A 12,311-nucleotide genomic window follows, 5' to 3' on the forward strand; every position below is an offset into this window, starting at 1 on the left:
ACTCACACATGCAGTCCCTCTCATACACTCACACATCTCTCTTAGCCCTACCTTACTACTAAACTCCCCAGTACTTACCTCTACCAGAATGGATGACCACAGCGACAGGCAATGAGCCGCCATGCTAATCTACACGGCTGAGCTTGGTGCATACATGCCCTCAGGGAGGCAGTTCTGGGGAGGGGAGAGTGTGACTAATTAGCATATGTCTCTCCTCTGGATTGACATAGCATATACTACAGCAGTGGTGATAGCCTATCACAGTGCAGTGCACGTCCTCAAGCAAAAGCACCATGTAAAGGCTGCCTCTGAACAGTGGAAGGTGCACTTCATGGACCTCAACTGTATGTATTTTGAAGGAACGTTACTATTTTTCTGGCCTGATTTAACCCTGCACAGAATAGTTCTGTTTCTGAAGGTTTTGTAGATCATTGTGTGCATTGAACCTAGTCAGCCACTGTAGCTAGATTAGCACGTGCATATAAGTTACTGAGCACATGCAAGATCAGTGCTATTTTGTACGTCAGTGAGAGTGAATACAAACATAAATGGAGATGTAAATGCCAGTGTGTTTGAAGCAATGTGAATATTCCAGATGCAGATGTGTTTATGAACAATAAATCTTTTGAACCCACCCATACACCACTTCGTTTCTTTTATACAAGCCAGACAAGTGACATTTTTGTCTATAGTTTCAGCTTCCTTTACAAGATTTTCTGACTACTCCCCTTACAATCTGTGATTTTTTTGAAGCTGTCTGGTATCAAGAAAACCACATTACAGGATCAACATATTAGCGGCAATTATAATTTAAAGAGGTCACACATCTTACCATCTCTTTTTCCAAAGCAAATGATATAATGTGGTTGAATTTTGCAATCCCTATAACTAAATTCTGTCTGGTAACATGCTTATTTTTCTATAATTTTCATCGTTCTGTTTTTAAAAGTGTTTCTGAGTTGTAGATGTATAACAGTAACATTTAAGAATCCAACTCAGTGTTATCCAGTACTAAGGTACAATTCATTAAATATCTGCGAAACTGCTAAAAAGATTGAAGCTTTTAAGCATCTTTTAAAAGAATGGAATTATTATTCCCCAAAATACTGCAAACAATGTTTTTCGCCAGCAGGGTGCAAGCAAAAATTTAAAGCGTCAGTGCCTATGCTGTTCGGGATTGAGAGCGTTGATGAAACGTGTATTTTGATTTTGTGGCTGCGCCATAACCTCGTGTTATATGGTTTTACTTTCATATTTAATGTTTCCGTTTAGGTGTAATGACCCATTCCTTCTTTACATTTTATACTTGTAATTATCACGAACTCAATATCCCCTTTACTCGTTTTTTTTTTGGGTAACTAAATCTCGGACAGAAAAAAACACAGCTGGAATTAATGCACGAACAACGCTGCAGCAAACGGTTACACTGCAAGTTTATTTGAATTGTTAATTGGCTTTATAATCTGTACAAAAGCGTTTCGCCGAATATATCTGTGAGCCTGCTGAACTAGACTGCGTATACTAAATTTTAGGAATATCGAACATCGCGTCAATTGAGAAAAAAACAAACTTCTAAAAACTTACACCAGTAGCAGAAAAACACAACAGTACTAATTCATACAGTGACAAGAAACTTCTAGATGCACAACCCACACAGCGAAGGCAGGGAGAAAAGGGAGGAGCAACACACATAAACGTCTAGAAGCATGGCACAGCCTCAATAGCAGTAGAGGAGGGCTTTGAGAGGAGTGTTACTTAGCCGCTTCTAGATGCGACACAATGAAGGAGGGTTCAACTGGCGGAAAGCTGGATATTACTTACTTTTTGTTTCATGGGGCTGTTGAAATATAATATGGTACCATTTATTTATATAGTGTTCTTCATTTTACAAATAAACTGACTGTTACGCCTTAGTTGCCTTGATATATGCACTTTATTCAAGGCTGTGATGTGTAAAGCACTTTTGTGTGTTACATTCTCATTAAAATACATTTTCAGTTGAAGAAAACGGGTATGAGGCAGTAATTAAATTTAACATTATAAGTTATGTCAGTAAGCCGAAAGACACACAGTTATGACAGTAGCCTATAGAAAAGCTTCCTTGCTAACACTGTACTCGCAGAATGCTTTCTCAATGGGCACGCAAAATATACTCAGACAAAGCACGTTACATGATCATCTTTGTTAACATCGGATGTTAAAAAAATAAAAGAATTAAGTGATTTAAATCAACGACTAGTGTTTGTAGAAATCTACACTAGTAAGACAAAAAATGTGCGACCATATTCCTATGGTCATGTTGTAAAGATCGAATTTTTTTTGTGTGTCATATATAATTTTAAAAGAAAAAGAAAAATTAAAAAAAAAATTCTCATCATATTATTTCACTCTGTATGAATGATGATATTGGGAAACATTGACCCTTACCAGACTTTAGTCTCAACTTAACTTTGATGAGGCATCCCATCTAGAGCTCTGGGAATTTTTTTATTTGTACTGTTTATATTATACTTAAGTGAATAAACATGAAGCTAATTTGCCTTCCTAAATGCCATACCTGGTGTTCTCTGAAAACACCAGAAGTGCCTTATCATTGGTTCAATATTAGAATAATGGTAGATTATTTAAGCAATAACTGACGACGTGGTGTGGTATACTGAAGATTTACCCACGGCTGGTGTGGTTTAATCATGAGGGCGAAGCCTGAGTGATTAAACAAAGGCAACCAAGGGTAAATCTTCAATATACCACAACCATGGAGTCGGTTATTGCTATTATACAATGACATTATTTAAGAAAAAAAATACTTTTCTTAAATAATGTCTTTGTATAACGGCAGATTCCTGTTCTTCCACCAGTTGTGGTATACTGCTTCTTCGTTTTGATGTACTGCGCAAGCATATGGGACTTGCGTTCCTACGCATACCCAGTACATCAGTGCTTTGAAACGGAAGCAACGGAGAAAAGAAAGGCTCAGTTGCTCCGTTTGCTCTTTCTTTTTTATTAATTGTAAAAAAAAGGTTTTGGGGCAGTTTATACCAGTGGAAAAAAGTCCGGGTGACGGGACCTTTTTCCTTTGGTATATTGTGGGATTTACAACGGGCACGCTGGTTGGGCTGGCCAATCAGCATGTATGTTTTCGAATATTAATAGGGAGTTATTGTATAATTGCTATTATACAATGACATTATTTAAGAAAAAAATACTTGCCATTCTTAAATAATGTCTTTGTATAATAAGAAGTTATGTACCTACCATAACGTTCCATGTTAGTTGTCTTCTTCTTGCCTTCTTTCTTGCTGGATGGGTTTGGAGCCGATCCTCGGCTCCAACTCGGCCTATACTATAGCTCGGGAGCTATTATTTACCGGCTCGAGGCAGCCCTATATCCCACAATACCATGCGCTAACTCCCCAGATCTCGTTGGCAGCTAACACACAGTATACATATATTATTATTATTATTACCAAATACGGTCTCCCTGCTGGTAACACTAATGATACGGGGTAACCGTAAAGGACTGTATAACATGAAAGAGAAGGACTCGGAGACCTTCAAGTCTGTCCAGGCTAGGGGGCAGGAGGGAGGGTCGCAAGAAAGAAGGCGAGAAGAAGACAACTAACATGGAACGTTATGGTAGGTACATAACTTCTTAATGTTACGTTGTCATTCTCGCCTTCATTCTTGCTGGATGGGACAGCATCCCTAGTACCTTGGTCCTGGGTGGCTCAACGGAACAGACTCCTGAGTACGGTGGAACCAAAGTCAGCTCTATTTCTGGAGGCTATATCAAGTTTATAATGGGTAATAAAAGTATGTTGAGAAGCCCATGTAGCAGCTGAACAAATGGCATCTAATGGTAACCTGGCTTGAAAGGCTGTTGAGGTTGATAGTGCCCTAGCTGAATGAGCTTTAGGTCTAGATGGGAGTTGTTTGTGTCTCAACTGGTAGACAAAGGTAATGATGGATGTCAACCATCTGGAAAGAGTTACCTTTGATACTGGAAGTCTTTTCTTTCCTTCAGCATAAGAGAGAAAAAGCTGGTCTGACTTTCTGAATTGTTTTGTCCTGTCTAAGTAATACTGCAGCTGGCGATGAACATCCAAGGAATGTAATTTCTGTTCAGCCCTGTTTGAATAATCCGGGAAGAACACAGGCAAGTCAATAGTGTGGTTCAGATTTGATTCAGAAGAAACTTTCGGTAGAAAGGAAGGATTCGTTCTGAGAGTTACTCTGTCTTTATGAAAAACCAAATAAGGGGGACGGACAGACAATGCCTGGAGTTCCGATACCCTTCTGGCAGATGTTATAGCCACCAAAAACAGACTTTTCCAAGAGAGAAGTTTGAATGAGCAAGAAGCTGCAGGTTCAAAGGGAGGGAGAATTAATGATGTTAGAACTAAATTTAAATCCCATTGTGGAGGAGGATCCTTAATGGGAGGTCTGAGCAAAAATATGCCCTTGAGGAAAGCTTTACAGAGTTTGTGGGACATAATATTTGTTTCCGATAGCCCCACATGAAAATTGGCAATGGCCGCCAGTTGTAGTCTGATAGTGGCCAACGACGATCCTGAATGAAAAAGCTCTGCCAGAAAATCTAGAATTTTATGAATTGGAGCATTAAAAGGATCCAAGGACCTAGCTTCTGCCCAGAATGAAAAACGCTTCCATTTGCTCGCATAAGTCTTCCTAGTATTGGACTTATGGGAAGCAAGAATGATATCACGGACAGGAAGAGAAATAAAGGGAAACCTGGCTATGGTTGGAAGTGGAGCAACTAAGCTGTGAAGTTGAGGGAACGAAGAGACTGGTGCAGCTTGCCCGTTAGATGGGTCAAAAGGTCTGGAAGGGGTTCCAGATGCCAGGGCTGTTCCAGTAGATGACGGTGCAGGAACGGAAACCATACTTGTTGAGGCCAATAAGAGGCAATGAGGATCATTTTGGATCTCAATGCGGTTGCATTCTGAATTAATTGCGGAATCAGGGGGAAGGGGGGAATGCGTAAAGAAGACCCCAAGGCCAAGCGTGGACTAGAGCGTCTCTGGGGGGATGGCCTGGAAGAGGGAAGAGTGTGAAGAAGTCGAGGCACTTGCTGTTTTGAGGTGTTGCGAAAAGGTCGCAGCAAGGCTGGCCCCACTTCTGAAAAATTCTCTCTGCTACCGCTAGATTTAGAGACCACTCGTGAGGCATGAGAATTGTTCTGCTCAGTCTGTCCGCAATGACGTTGGACCTCCCGGGGATGTGCGTTGCTATCAGAAACCATTGAGAGGAGATCACCCACTGCCAAAGTCAGAGTGCTTCTCGACATAGGGGGTAGGACTTTGTTCCGCCATGCTTGTTTATGTACCACACTACAGACATATTGTCTGTTTGAATTGCTATAGTCCCGGTAGGAAGAGAGTCCTGAAGGGCTTGCAACAATAAAAGCACTGCTCTCATCTCCAGGACATTTATGTGCAGGTGGCATTCTAATTGTTGCCATGTGCCCTGGACAGTCCTGCCCTGATAATGCCCCCCCACCCGATCAGGGAGGCATCCGTTGTCACCGTGGCAACTGGAGGGGGGAGAACAAAGGGTCTGCTCTGAAGAAGTTGAGGGGAGACCATCCACCAGGAGAGGTGTCTCTTGCAAGATGGGGTTATCAAGATGTTGTAAGTCATTGGGAGGTGTTGAAAGGACCACTGAGAAAAAAACATCCACTGGAGAATTCTCATGTGGAAGCGAGCTAAAGGAAGGAGAAGGATCGCCGCTGCCATGAGGCCTAATGTTTTCAGTACTAACTTGACTTGAATTCTGTTGGACTGAAACAGTAACTGAACATTCCACCGTATGTCTGTCACTCTCTGAGTGTTTAGTACGGCGCCTATAAAGTTTATAGATTAACAAGGCGACAAAGAGGATTTTGCAAAATTTATGGAAATACCTAGTTTGTTGCAAATGTGAATGGTGTAATCCCTGGCTATTATAAGATGCTGTTTGGTGGTAGCAGTAATGAGCCAGTCGTCTAAATATGGAAACACCTGGAATCCTTTTTGTCTCAGGTGAGCCGTGACCACTGCCAAGAATTTGGTGAACACCCGGGGGGCTGTGGTGAGACCAAAAGGCAGGGCTCTGAATTGGTAATGACTGGCTCCTAGCCGGAAGCAGAGAAAACTTCTGGAGCGCCTGTGTATCTTTATATGATAGCACGCATCCTGAAAGTCTAACGAGCACATCCAGTTGTCTCTGCCCAAAAAGGGTAGAATGGACTGCAGTGTTACCATCCGAAATTTTGTCTTCTGCACAGACATGTTCAGTCTGCTGATGTCCAAAATGGGTCTCCAGTCTCCTGTCTTTTTTGGTACCAAAAAGAACCTGGAGTAGATTCCGGATCCTGGCTGGTCTGCCGGGACTGCCTGGATGACTCTTTTTTTCTAACAGCTTTTTTATTTGTAGCTGTGCCTGACCCCTTTGTCCGGGTGGTACGTTTGGGAGGGGTCTTGGCGATTGGATCGGAGGGGAGATGAAGGGGATTTTGTAACCCTTGGATATAATGAACTGTACCCAATTGTCTTGAGAAAGGAATTGCCAGGCTTCCGGGTACAGAGATAATCTTCCCCCGACTGCCTCAGAAGGTGGACAGTCAGGCAGCGTCTCAGGGATGCTGAAAGGGTTGGTCAGGGAAGGATTCCCTGGAACCCTGGTTCTGTGAACCCCCTCTGCCCCTGGGGCGACGTCTATTATTATTCCCCCCTCTGCCTCTGGGGGAAAGTTCACCACGTGCAACTGGAGCGACTCCCTGTGGTTTGCGGAACCACATCTTTCCACCCTTCTGACCTTTAGGGTAAGTCTAGATGGTGTGGAAAAGTGGACTCCCACGACAGAGAGAGTCTTACCATCTTGCTCGCACCTGGTGAGGGTATTCTTCACCTGAGGTCCAAACAACTCTGAACCATCAAAGGGGGTGTTGGTGAAGGACGCCTTGAAGGGATCAGCAAAATTACAGTTGCATCCAGGCGTGACGTCTCAAGGCAACACCTGTGCCTGCAGCCCTACTCGCTCCATCGGCTGCATAGGAGATAAGCCGCATGGAGGAGTTGGCAATGGAATTCAGGGTAGCCAGCTGGGAGCTAATCTTGTCCTGATACCCCGCAGCAGAAGGATCCTGTATGATTTCACCCAGTTCTTTGAGCAAATCTCTCTGAAGGCAGGTGAAATGACATAAATAGTTCAGCGATCGCATGGCAAAGGTCGCTGAAGCAAATGTCCTCTTGCTGTACCTGTCCATGGTCCTAGACTCTTTGTTCGGAGGATGAACAGGTACAGAAGGATCAGCTAATTCCTTCTTAGTGGCGGCTGCTACCACCATAGCATCTACCAAGACACCTTTGGTTAGAAATGGTTTGTCCTCCGGAGCAGAAATAAATTTAGAGGGTCTCCTAGGGGTAGGTTCCATTGAGTCAGGAGCTACCCATGCCTTTCTGGCCACTACTTCCATCAGTGGGTCGAAAGGAGGAGACAACCAGGAGGTGGAAGGGTGAGACCCAAAAGCGTCAAGGTAAACCGATTCGTCCTCGGAGGGTTTAAGGGTGGACCAATTCCCCCTCTGTTTCAGGATCTCTAGGATGTCTGAAAAGGAGACATCCTCAGAGGGGGATCTCGGGGAACCCTCCGACTCATCCAAGTTGGTGTTCGAAGTGAGAGACTCAGGGGAGTCTAAGTGCTTCCTCTTGCACTTTTTTTCCTAGGGGGTTCCCCTGAAGCTTCAGGGGAGGCCTCGGAGGAGGAAGAGACACCCAAAGTGGGTACCCTGCACTTTGGATCTCTGCTATCAGTTGCAGGAGGATGGCCAGAGACCGCAACAGGCACGGTAGAGGGAGGAGCTGAAGAACCCAACCTTGGAGCGGACACTGGATCCAGCACGCTCCTCATCACCGCGAAAGCCCCCCTATCAGGCACCGAAGACAGTCCCGGCTCTGAAGACACCCGAACCGCCCCCGGCACCGACAGGGAAGGCTCTGAAAATGATGGGGCCGAACTAACCAGAGCCGGTGCTCCGAGAGGGAGAGCATGGTCGGACAAGGGTCCGATGCCACTCGCCCCCTCGGAGCTGACAATGGAGTCTCGGCGCCCGGACCTCTACACGGACGGTACCAATGAAGAGGTCAGAGCCAACGACGCCAGAGCCGAAGGTGGAAGTATCGGCTCCGACGTGGGCAAGGTTACGGTTCCGACAAACTCTGGCTCCAAACTCAACTGGAGAGTCGGAGGAGGAATCGAAGGCGGTACTGAGAGAGCCACAGTCTGGTGAGACGGGCTTTGAAGCATTTGGGCCAGTGCCTGAGATTTTATGAGTCTACTGACCACCCTCTCAATATCGTGGTCGGAAAGCCTAGACGACCTGGAGGAATGAGTCCTATGACTCCGCTCCGATAGGAGGGGCGATCTTACAGCCGATCGGACGGACTCTAGTGAGGGAGATCTAGAGCGCTTGCGTGCTAAAGTCGGCTCCGATACAGGTTTCGGAGCGGATACGGTCTTGCTCGTATTGGCTCCGACTGGAGCCGATGTCAGAGCAATCTCAGATTCGCCAGCCCTCGACTCAGAAACTGGAGCCGAGGGTTTGGTGGGCTTAGATGACTTCCCCGAGCCAGACTTGGACGGGGAGTCATCGGGCTTCAATAAGCCCCTCAAAATAAGTTTATTACGAAGCTCCTGCAGGACTCTTGAACTAAATCCGTGACAGACGGAACAAGAGTACTGCAGGTGCAAAGGCCCCAAACAGTAGACGCAAGAAGTGTGACCGTCTGTCAGAGACATTTTCTGACAGCACGAGTCACACTTCTTGAATCCCGAGACCTTAGCGTCTTTGGACATTGCCCTAAGGACAGTAATACAGTCAGCACACACACACTCACTCGCTTACACCCAAGGGGGAGTTAAGGGGGCTGACTAAGACCACAACACACACACACACACTAACGGGTGGGGGAAACAAAAACTAAAGCCTGTAGGCCCGATTATAAAAAATTAGCTAAAGGGGTGGGTAGGGCTTAACGAAATATCACTAATAAGTAAAACTAAATCGAAAGAGAACTAATGTAAGGGGCTAAACTATAAACTATCCCAAATTTGAAGACTTACTGAAAAAATTTCTTTACTGACCTGAGCCGGTAAAAAGGCAACCTCGCAGTGAAGCGGCAAACGAGATCTGGGGAGTTAGCGCATGGTATTGTGGGATATAGGGCTGCCTCGAGCCGGTAAAAAATAGCTCTCGAGCTATAGTATAGGCTGAGTCGGAGCCGAGGATTGGCTCTGAACCCATCCAGCAAGAATGAAGGCGAGAATGACAACTTAACATCGGCGCATTACTGTTCTTCTGCCGGTGGTGGTATACTGCTTCCTTGTGTTGATGTACTGCGCATGCATATGGGATTTGTGTTCCCACGCATACCCAGTACATAAATGCTTTGAAGTGGAAGGAACAGAGAAAAGAAAGTCTCCATTGCTCCGTTTTTTTTTTTTTTTTTTTTTTAATTAAAAAAAAAAAAAGTTTTGGACACCTTATACCAACGGAAAAAAGTTCAGGCAACCGGACCTTTTTCCATTGGTATATTGTGGGATTTACAACGGGCCAGCTGGCCAATCAGCATGCACGTTTTGGAATATTAATGGGGGGTCATTGTATAATATGATATTTACACTCCATTATAGTTTCTAAAGCTGTTAAAAGCAAGTAGGTTAACTCGTATAATGTATTAGCACAAGTATACACTGTGCTAAACTTCACAGCAATTAGGCAAACCAAGCTTATAGTGCATATTTGTCTGCAAAATTAAAAAAAACACTGAGATTTGTAGAAGTTATAAAAATGTGTTGTACTGTTTTCCTGCATGAAGCAAGCTCCTCTCAAAGTATTGCTTTATTTTTCTCATCTTTAAAGTGCTCAGTAAATTACTGTGAGATCTGTTTTTGATGGGGCACATATCCAGAAACAACTTCCTGCCAGCAGATGTCCATCTGCTGCCACCAGTTCTTCTTATTATTCATCCAGTCTACAGGCTCTACCGGGGCTCATTGTGACCCGTGTATGCAGCCTGTGAGTAGACTGGCAATACTGGTACAATATCATACTTCAGTGATAATGGAGAACACTGGACTGAGCGTAACTCGCATCTGTGCATGTGAACTCGGGTTACTTTCAGTCCGGTATTCTCCACTACCACCAGCAGTGCCTGCTTGGATGTGATAAGTAAGCATATACCAAATACATGGCCTTGACTGAAATACAAAGAGATACAAAGCCATTACTGTACCAAGTAGAGCAGTGGTTTGCTCCAAAGCATACCTCTCGACTTCATAGTGGATAAAACCCAAAGTAATGTGTGACAAAGGCCCTAAAAAAGGGACATGATTTTAAATACTGCTTTTACAAACTTAGAAAGTTGCTATAATGACAGAATTTATTTATTTATTTATTTATTCCAGTTGGTGACCGGGGAGGTCCACTGGGCTCAAGAGCCCGTTTTCAGTGGTAGCCCGGGGAGAAAAGCTCCACAGTACAATGTTACATCACATAATGAAAATACAAGTAAAAAATACATAAACTTAAAATACAAAGAAAAAAAAATATTTGTTTTACATTCAAAAATAGGTGGAAATTCCACAGAGAGCTGGTAAAAGCATTCCGTACTAAGGTAATTCATAGTTAAGCAACTAGGATGTTAAATGAGAAGCATAAGGTTGGATGCAAATATATTAGTTACATTAACAATGTAGGATTAAGGGGAAAATTAGCAAGGTATGAAGTTTAGCCAGGAGAGTAGGAAGATGAGAGCTTGGGTGGTAAAGAAAAAAAGAGTGCAGTTGCATTTTCTTTGAGTTTGCAGGTAGCAATGGAGTTGTGTTTTGAAGGAGTGTAGGTTGTCACATGTCCTCAGAGTAGAGGGCAGGGTGTTCCATTTTTTAACTAGGGAATAGGAGAGTAGAAATTGGCCAGCTGGGCGCTTGGGTTTGTGGATGGAAATAAGGTTTTGCTGAGAAGATCTAAGGGGTCTGATGGGGTATATGGTTGAAGAATATTGGATAGTGCGGTGCACCAGTAGGTTGGAATATTAGTTTGTGGGCAGAGACTATTTGGAGGTAGTCTAGTTGATTAGGGAGTTCAAGCTAATTTAAAGTTTGTAAGGAGGTGCAGTGATGAGAGAGGGAATTTGCCTTGGTGGCGAATTTGGAGATTTTATTGTAGCATACTTCCAGTTTAGAGGTTAGGGTGGAAGATAGATTTGTAAGTAGAGGAGCACCATATAGAAGAGATGGAGAGGAATTGATTGTTTCTGCACAGTAGGCCAAGTTTTATGTGGGTTTTCTTGATGTTAAGTTGGATGTGGATATTGAATTTTAAGTGTTCATCAATGGTGATCCCTAGGAGTTTGGCGGAGGGGACGATGTCAATGGTGGAGTTGTTGAGGCTAGTAATATTAAATGAGTTTTTTTCAGTGGGGGTGGAATTAGAGTGAGTAAATAGAAGAATCTTAGTTTTGTTAGCGTTAAGTGAGAGGTGGTTTTGGTGCATCCATTTTTCAGTGGTTGAGAAGGCGGTTTGAGTTAGAGACTTGAGATCTGTAAGGTTGGAAGCATAGCAGATCAAAGTTGATTCGTCTGCGTATTGGACAATTTTGGTATTGGGAATGGCTTTGTGGAAATCGTTAATGAAGATGTTAAATAGCAGAGGGCCAAGTATGGACCCTTGGGGAACTCCTGTGGGGGTGGGAAGGAAGCTGGAGGAGGCTTGGCCCCAATTCACGGCTTGGGACCTGTCTGAAAAGCAGTTGGAAAACCAGGATAGGGTATTTGGGGAGATGTTGAGGTTTGATAGATGATTTAGTAGATGAGAGTGGCAGATGGTATCGAAAGTTTTAGATAAGTCTAATAGAACGGATGAAAGTAAGTTGCCAGATTCTCGAGCTGAATTGACAGAGTGTAAGGAGAGAAGGGCTGTGTTGGTATTATGTCCAGGGCAGAAGCCGTGTTGGGTAGGAGGGAGCAGCTGGTGTTCGGTTAGGAATGGCATGACCTACAAGTGAATGCATTTTTCAAGAATTTTGGAGATGGGTGAGAGGATGGCTATGAGGCAGAAGTTGGAGAAGTTACAGTTTTTGTCACCTTTATGGAGTGGAAGAATATAAGCAGAGCGCCATAGTTTGGGTACATAGGACTCGAGTAGTGATCTATTTATCAGGATGCTGATAGGGACTGCAATACCATCAGAGGCAGTTTTTAAGAAGGAGGAGGGGATGTTGTCAGGGGCATTGGTGCAAGGTTTGAGTTTG

The 12,311-nt window shown here is 44.0% G+C and overlaps 1 long non-coding RNA gene across 1 annotated transcript in view; it reads left to right on the forward strand.

Moving 5' to 3' along the window:
- The first annotated feature begins 259 nt into the window (after nt 1-259).
- Nucleotides 260-12,311, forward strand: part of LOC122788316 — a 285,749-nt gene continuing 273,697 nt past the window's right edge. The window contains exon 1 of the long non-coding RNA XR_006362633.1: nt 260-344. This is a non-coding gene — a long non-coding RNA (uncharacterized LOC122788316). The remainder of the gene's footprint in view (nt 345-12,311) is intronic.

The sequence above is a fragment of the Protopterus annectens genome, chromosome 13.part0 (assembly GCF_019279795.1).
Source record: "Protopterus annectens isolate FY-2018-M chromosome 13.part0, PAN1.0, whole genome shotgun sequence".
Taxonomy (NCBI): Eukaryota; Metazoa; Chordata; order Ceratodontiformes; family Protopteridae; genus Protopterus; species Protopterus annectens.